Source organism: Chanodichthys erythropterus, chromosome 12 (assembly GCF_024489055.1).
Source record: "Chanodichthys erythropterus isolate Z2021 chromosome 12, ASM2448905v1, whole genome shotgun sequence".
Lineage (NCBI taxonomy): Eukaryota > Metazoa > Chordata > Actinopteri > Cypriniformes > Xenocyprididae > Chanodichthys > Chanodichthys erythropterus.
In genome coordinates, this window is record NC_090232.1 from 58,467,444 (window position 1) to 58,476,737 (window position 9,294).

Sequence of the window (9,294 nt, forward strand, 5' to 3'; positions counted from 1 at the left end):
GTTATGGATTTCAAGTCCATATGTCAAACCGTTTTTGTATACCAGAGCAAAGAATTTGAGGCATGATTCAAAAATGACTCTTGAAGCTGTATCTCTTCAGTGCTTTGACATATTGACACCAAACTTTGGAAGTGTCATTGTCACCCCACTCTGACCATACCACAACAATTTGGACACAGCGCCACCTATTGGTCGAAAGTTATGAACCAGTAAATCATCATTTTTGATAATTTTTCAGCTCTTATGCCTAAAATGATCTTAATACGTCTTTAATTGTTCACTGTTGCAGTTGGTCTGATGCTCCCAGCCGTGTTGGCTGGTTTCTTGTGCCGTTTTTGTGCTTGGCCCCATAATTGCTGCTTGCAGCTATATTTAGGGGCCAAGCACCGAAGGTGCGGAGGCACCTATTGTTATTGTTGGCGTTCTTTTTTTTTTTATTTTTTTTATTATTCTTCTTCTTCTTCTTCTTCTTCTTCTTCTTCTTCTTCCGCTCTTGAAGTCTATGGCAACCCATAGAACCGCTTGCGGGAAAGTTGTGAAATTTGGCACACAGTTAGAGGACAGTCTGACCTTTGTCCACAGCAAATTTGGAGTCTCTATCTCAATCCCTCTAGCGCCACCAGCTGTCCAAAGTTGCACTTATGTTTATGTTAATAACTTTTGAACCGTAAGGGCTAGAAACAAAATTCCTCTGATTCCTTGGGTCAAGACGAATCGATCGCACCCTATGACGTCATTTTCCGTCATGAAAATTTTTCCGCCATTTTGAATTTTCTGAAAAACTTACTTTTTCGAACTCCTCCTAGGCCGTTACTCCGATTTTCATGAAAATTGAATCAGATCATCTTCAGACCATGCTGACAAAAAGTTATGGAATTCAAGTTGATTCTTCAAACAGTTTTTGAAAAACTCACGAACGAATTGTACGTAGTGCTTGCGAAAACAGAAGTAAGGCTGTATCTCCGCAACGCTTTATCGTATTCAGACCAAACTTGGTACATGTCATCACAAGCATGACCTGAGGTACCATGCAGTGTTTCGGCGCAGTGCCACCTACTGGTGCGGAGATATGAAAAATGGGTATTTTTGCTTATAACTTCTGATGGGTTTGTCCAAAAATCATAAATTTGGTCTCGTTGGATTCCTGGAATCATGCCGAGTCGAATGATATCCAATTTTCTCATATCGGCCATTTTGGCCGTCGGCCATTTTGAATTTTGTGCTAAAATGCTGTATTTTACGAACGCATTAACGTATCTTTACAAAACTTGGTATGGGTCACCAGCACAATGCCCTGAAGGAGCCTGAGAAGTTTCGGCACAGCGCCACCTTGTGGTCAAAAGTTATAAAAAATTTACAAAAATGCTAATAACTTTTGACTGTATTCACCAATTGTAATGAAACTGGTCTCAGTAGATTTCTTGGGTCATGCTGAGAACATAGATATCACATTTGCTATAGTCAGCTAAACTTCCTGTCCGCCATATTGTTTTTCTTCAAAAACCTACTTTTTCGAACTCCTCCTAGACCGTTGCTCCAATTTTCACCAAAATTGAACCGTGTCATCTTCAGACCATGCCGACAAAAAGTTATGGATTTCAAGTCGATAAGTCAAACCGTTTTCGTATACCGGAGCAAAGAATTTGAGATGTGATGCAAAAATTACCCTTGAAGTTGTATCTCTACAATGCTTTGACATATTTAGACCAAACTTGTTACATGTCATCACAAGCATGACCTGAGGCATTATACAGTGTTTCGGTGCAGCGCCACCTACTGGAGTGGAGATATTAAAAAATTGTTATTTTGCTCATAACTTCTGATGAGTTTGACCAAAATTCATAAATTTGGTATGGGTCATCAGGACAATGCCCTGAAGGAGCCTGAGAAGTTTCGGACCAGCGCCACCTCGTGGTCAAAAGTTATAACAAAATTTACAAAAATGCTAATAACTTTTGTCTATATTAACCAATTGTAATGAAACTGGTCTCTGTAGATTCCTTGGGTTATGCTGAGAACATAGATATCAAATTTGCCATAGTCAGCTAAACGTCCTGTTCGCCATATTGTTTTTCTTTAAAAACCTACTTATTCATATTCAGACCAAACTTGGTATGGTCTGAATAAAGTTATTTTTGCTTATAACTTTTGATGGGTTTGTTCAAAAATCATAAATTTGGTCTCGTTGGATTCGGGGAATCATGCCGAGTCGAATGATATCCAATTTTCCCAATTCGGCCATTTTGGCCGTCGGCCATTTTGAATTTTGTGCTAAAATGCTGTATTTTACGAACGCATTAACGTATCTTTACAAAACTTGGCATGGGTCATCAGCACAATGCTCTGAAGGAGCCTGAGAAGTTTCAGCACAGCGCCTCCTTGTGGTCAAACGTTATAAAAAATTTACAAAAATGCTAATAACTTTTGACTGTATTCACCAATTGTAATGAAACTGGTCTCAGTAGATTCCTTGGGTCATGCTGAGAACATAGATATCACATTTGCTATAGTCAGCTAAACTTCCTGTCCGCCATATTGTTTTTCTTCAAAAACCTACTTTTTCGAACTCCTCCTAGACCGTTGCTCCAATTTTCACCAAAATTGAACCGTGTCATCTTCAGACCATGCCGACAAAAAGTTATGGATTTCAAGTCGATAAGTCAAACCGTTTTCGTATACCGGAGCAAAGAATTTGAGATGTGATGCAAAAATTACCCTTGAAGCTGTATCTCTACAATGCTTTGACATATTTAGACCAAACTTGGTACATGTCATCACAAGCATGACCTGAGGCATTATACAGTGTTTCGGTGCAGCACCACCTACTGGAGTGGAGATATGAAAAATTGTTATTTTGCTCATAACTTCTGATGAGTTTGACCAAAATTCATAAATTTGGTATGGGTCATCAGGACAATGCCCTGAAGGAGCCTGAGAAGTTTCGGACCAGCGCCACCTCGTGGTCAAAAGTTATAACAAAATTGACAAAAATGCTAATAACTTTTGTCTATATTAACCAATTGTAATGAAACTGGTCTCTGTAGATTCCTTGGGTTATGCTGAGAACATAGATATCAAATTTGCCATAGTCAGCTAAACGTCCTGTTCGCCATATTGTTTTTCTTTAAAAACCTACTTTTTCGAACTCCTCCTAGACCGTTGCTCCGATTTTCACCAAAATTGAACCGTGTCATCTTCAGACCATGCCGACAAAAAGTTATGGATTTCAAGTCCATATGTCAAACCGTTTTTGTATACCAGAGCAAAGAATTTGAGGCATGATTCAAAAATGACTCTTGAAGCTGTATCTCTTCAGTGCTTTGACATATTGACACCAAACTTTGGAAGTGTCATTGTCACCCCACTCTGACCATACCACAACAATTTGGACACAGCGCCACCTATTGGTCGAAAGTTATGAACCAGTAAATCATCATTTTTGATAATTTTTCAGCTCTTATGCCTAAAATGATCTTAATACGTCTTTAATTGTTCACTGTTGCAGTTGGTCTGATGCTCCCAGCCGTGTTGGCTGGTTTCTTGTGCCGTTTTTGTGCTTGGCCCCATAATTGCTGCTTGCAGCTATATTTAGGGGCCAAGCACCGAAGGTGCGGAGGCACCTATTGTTATTGTTGGCGTTCTTTTTTTTTTAATTTTTTTTATTATTCTTCTTCTTCTTCTTCTTCTTCTTCTTCTTCTTCCGCTCTTGAAGTCTATGGCAACCCATAGAACCGCTTGCGGGAAAGTTGTGAAATTTGGCACACAGTTAGAGGACAGTCTGACCTTTGTCCACAGCAAATTTGGAGTCTCTATCTCAATCCCTCTAGCGCCACCAGCTGTCCAAAGTTGCACTTATGTTTATGTTAATAACTTTTGAACCGTAAGGGCTAGAAACAAAATTCCTCTGATTCCTTGGGTCAAGACGAATCGATCGCACCCTATGACGTCATTTTCCGTCATGAAAATTTTTCCGCCATTTTGAATTTTCTGAAAAACTTACTTTTTCGAACTCCTCCTAGGCCGTTACTCCGATTTTCATGAAAATTGAATCAGATCATCTTCAGACCATGCTGACAAAAAGTTATGGAATTCAAGTTGATTCTTCAAACAGTTTTTGAAAAACTCACGAACGAATTGTACGTAGTGCTTGCGAAAACAGAAGTAAGGCTGTATCTCCGCAACGCTTTATCGTATTCAGACCAAACTTGGTACATGTCATCACAAGCATGACCTGAGGTACCATGCAGTGTTTCGGCGCAGTGCCACCTACTGGTGCGGAGATATGAAAAATGGGTATTTTTGCTTATAACTTCTGATGGGTTTGTCCAAAAATCATAAATTTGGTCTCGTTGGATTCCTGGAATCATGCCGAGTCGAATGATATCCAATTTTCTCATATCGGCCATTTTGGCCGTCGGCCATTTTGAATTTTGTGCTAAAATGCTGTATTTTACGAACGCATTAACGTATCTTTACAAAACTTGGTATGGGTCACCAGCACAATGCCCTGAAGGAGCCTGAGAAGTTTCGGCACAGCGCCACCTTGTGGTCAAAAGTTATAAAAAATTTACAAAAATGCTAATAACTTTTGACTGTATTCACCAATTGTAATGAAACTGGTCTCAGTAGATTTCTTGGGTCATGCTGAGAACATAGATATCACATTTGCTATAGTCAGCTAAACTTCCTGTCCGCCATATTGTTTTTCTTCAAAAACCTACTTTTTCGAACTCCTCCTAGACCGTTGCTCCAATTTTCACCAAAATTGAACCGTGTCATCTTCAGACCATGCCGACAAAAAGTTATGGATTTCAAGTCGATAAGTCAAACCGTTTTCGTATACCGGAGCAAAGAATTTGAGATGTGATGCAAAAATTACCCTTGAAGTTGTATCTCTACAATGCTTTGACATATTTAGACCAAACTTGTTACATGTCATCACAAGCATGACCTGAGGCATTATACAGTGTTTCGGTGCAGCGCCACCTACTGGAGTGGAGATATTAAAAAATTGTTATTTTGCTCATAACTTCTGATGAGTTTGACCAAAATTCATAAATTTGGTATGGGTCATCAGGACAATGCCCTGAAGGAGCCTGAGAAGTTTCGGACCAGCGCCACCTCGTGGTCAAAAGTTATAACAAAATTTACAAAAATGCTAATAACTTTTGTCTATATTAACCAATTGTAATGAAACTGGTCTCTGTAGATTCCTTGGGTTATGCTGAGAACATAGATATCAAATTTGCCATAGTCAGCTAAACGTCCTGTTCGCCATATTGTTTTTCTTTAAAAACCTACTTTTTCGAACTCCTCCTAGACCGTTGCTCCGATTTTCACCAAAATTGAACCGTGTCATCTTCAGACCATGCCGACAAAAAGTTATGGATTTCAAGTCCATATGTCAAACCGTTTTTGTATACCAGAGCAAAGAATTTGAGGCATGATTCAAAAATGACTCTTGAAGCTGTATCTCTTCAGTGCTTTGACATATTGACACCAAACTTTGGAAGTGTCATTGTCACCCCACTCTGACCATACCACAACAATTTGGACACAGCGCCACCTATTGGTCGAAAGTTATGAACCAGTAAATCATCATTTTTGATAATTTTTCAGCTCTTATGCCTAAAATGATCTTAATACGTCTTTAATTGTTCACTGTTGCAGTTGGTCTGATGCTCCCAGCCGTGTTGGCTGGTTTCTTGTGCCGTTTTTGTGCTTGGCCCCATAATTGCTGCTTGCAGCTATATTTAGGGGCCAAGCACCGAAGGTGCGGAGGCACCTATTGTTATTGTTGGCGTTCTTTTTTTTTTTTATTTTTTTTCTTCTTCTTCTTCTTCTTCTTCTTCTTCTTCTTCTTCCGCTCTTGAAGTCTACGGCAGCCCATAGAACCGCTTGCGGGAAAGTTGTGAAATTTGGCACACAGTCAGAGGACAGTCTGACCTTTGTCCATAGCAAATTTGGAGTCTCTAACTCAATCCCTCTAGCGCCACCAGCTGTCCAAAGTTGCACTTATGTTTATGTTAATAACTTTTGAACCATAAGGGCTAGAAACACAATTCTTTTTCCCTCTTATTCCTTGGCTCAAGACGAATCGAACGCACCATATGACGTCATTTTTCCGCCATTTTGAATTTTCTGAAAAACTTACTTTTTCGAACTCCTCCTAGGCCGTTACTCCGATTTTCATGAAAATTGAATCAGATCATCTTCAGACCATGCTGACAAAAAGTTATGGAATTCAAGTTGATTCCTCAAACCGTTTTCGAAAAACTAACGAACGAATTGTACATAGTGCTTGCGAAAACAGAAGTAAGGCTGTATCTCCGCAACGCTTTATCGTATTCAGACCAAACTTGGTACATGTCATCACAAGCATGACCTGAGGTACCATGCAGTGTTTCGGCGCAGCACCACCTACTGGTGCAGAGATATGAAAAATGGTCATTTTTGCTTATAACTTTTGATGGGTTTGTTCAAAAATCATAAATTTGGTCTCGTTGGATTCGGGGAATCATGCCGAGTCGAATGATATCCAATTTTCCCAATTCGGCCATTTTGAATTTTGTGCTAAAATGCTGTATTTTACGAACGCATTAACGTATCTTTACAAAACTTGGCATGGGTCATCAGCACAATGCCCTGAAGGAGCCTGAGAAGTTTCAGCACAGCGCCTCCTTGTGGTCAAAAGTTATAAAAAATTTACAAAAATGCTAATAACTTTTGACTGTATTCACCAATTGTAATGAAACTGGTCTCAGTAGATTCCTTGGGTCATGCTGAGAACATAGATATCACATTTGCTATAGTCAGCTAAACTTCCTGTCCGCCATATTGTTTTTCTTCAAAAACCTACTTTTTCGAACTCCTCCTAGACCGTTGCTTCAATTTTCACCAAAATTGAACCGTGTCATCTTCAGACCATGCCGACAAAAAGTTATGGATTTCAAGTCGATAAGTCAAACCGTTTTCGTATACCGGAGCAAAGAATTTGAGATGTGATGCAAAAATTACCCTTGAAGCTGTATCTCTACCATGCTTTGACATATTTAGACCAAACTTGGTACATGTCATCACAAGCATGACCTGAGGCATTATACAGTGTTTCGGTGCAGCGCCACCTACTGGAGTGGAGATATGAAAAATTGTTATTTTGCTCATAACTTCTGATGAGTTTGACCAAAATTCATAAATTTGGTATGGGTCATCAGGACAATGCCCTGAAGGAGCCTGAGAAGTTTCGGACCAGCGCCACCTCGTGGTCAAGAGTTATAACAAAATTGACAAAAATGCTAATAACTTTTGTCTATATTAACCAATTGTAATGAAACTGGTCTCTGTAGATTCCTTGGGTTATGCTGAGAACATAGATATCAAATTTGCCATAGTCAGCTAAACGTCCTGTCCGTCATATTGTTTTTCTTTAAAAACCTACTTTTTCGAACTCCTCCTAGACCGTTGCTCCGATTTTCACCAAAATTGAACCGTGTCATCTTCAGACCATGCCGACAAAAAGTTATGGATTTCAAGTCCATATGTCAAACCGTTTTTGTATACCAGAGCAAAGAATTTGAGGCATGATTCAAAAATGACTCTTGAAGCTGTATCTCTTCAGTGCTTTGACATATTGACACCAAACTTTGGAAGTGTCATTGTCACCTCACTCTGACCATACCACAACAATTTGGACACAGCGCCACCTATTGGTCGAAAGTTATGAACCAGTAAATCCTCATTTTTGATAATTTTTCAGCTCTTATGCCTAAAATGATCTTAATACGTCTTTAATTGTTCACTGTTGCAGTTGGTCTGATGCTCCCAGCCGTGTTGGCTGGTTTCTTGTGCCGTTTTTGTGCTTGGCCCCATAATTGCTGCTTGCAGCTATATTTAGGGGCCAAGCACCGAAGGTGCGGAGGCACCTATTGTTATTGTTGGCGTTCTTTTTTTTTTTTTCTTTTTTTTTATTATTAGGGGCCAAGCACCGAAGGTGCGGAGGCACCTATTGTTATTGTTGGCGTTCCGTACGCTTATTAGGGGCCAAGCCCCGAAGGTGCGGAGGCACCTATTGTTATTGTTGGCTTTTTTTTTTTTTTTTTATTAGGGGCCAAGCACCGAAGGTGCGGAGGCACCTATTGTTATTGTTGGCGTTCTTTTTTTTATTTTTTTATTCTTCTTCTTCTTCTTCTTCCGCTCTTGAAGTCTATGGCAACCCATAGAACCGCTTGCGGGAAAGTTGTGAAATTTGGCACACAGTTAGAGGACAGTCTGACCTTTGTCCACAGCAAATTTGGAGTCTCTATCTCAATCCCTCTAGCGCCACCAGCTGTCCAAAGTTGCACTTATGTTTATGTTAATAACTTTTGAACCGTAAGGGCTAGAAACAAAATTCCTCTGATTCCTTGGGTCAAGACGAATCGATCGCACCCTATGACGTCATTTTCCGTCATGAAAATTTTTCCGCCATTTTGAATTTTCTGAAAAACTTACTTTTTCGAACTCCTCCTAGGCCGTTACTCCGATTTTCATGAAAATTGAATCAGATCATCTTCAGACCATGCTGACAAAAAGTTATGGAATTCAAGTTGATTCTTCAAACAGTTTTTGAAAAACTCACGAACGAATTGTACGTAGTGCTTGCGAAAACAGAAGTAAGGCTGTATCTCCGCAACGCTTTATCGTATTCAGACCAAACTTGGTACATGTCATCACAAGCATGACCTGAGGTACCATGCAGTGTTTCGGCGCAGTGCCACCTACTGGTGCGGAGATATGAAAAATGGGTATTTTTGCTTATAACTTCTGATGGGTTTGTCCAAAAATCATAAATTTGGTCTCGTTGGATTCCTGGAATCATGCCGAGTCGAATGATATCCAATTTTCCCATATCGGCCATTTTGGCCGTCGGCCATTTTGAATTTTGTGCTAAAATGCTGTATTTTACGAACGCATTAACGTATCTTTACAAAACTTGGTATGGGTCACCAGCACAATGCCCTGAAGGAGCCTGAGAAGTTTCGGCACAGCGCCACCTTGTGGTCAAAAGTTATAACAAAATTTACAAAAATGCTAATAACTTTTGACTGTATTCACCAATTGTAATGAAACTGGTCTCAGTAGATTTCTTGGGTCATGCTGAGAACATAGATATCACATTTGCTATAGTCAGCTAAACTTCCTGTCCGCCATATTGTTTTTCTTCAAAAACCTACTTTTTCGAACTCCTCCTAGACCGTTGCTCCAATTTTCACCAAAATTGAACCGTGTCATCTTCAGACCATGCCGACAAAAAGT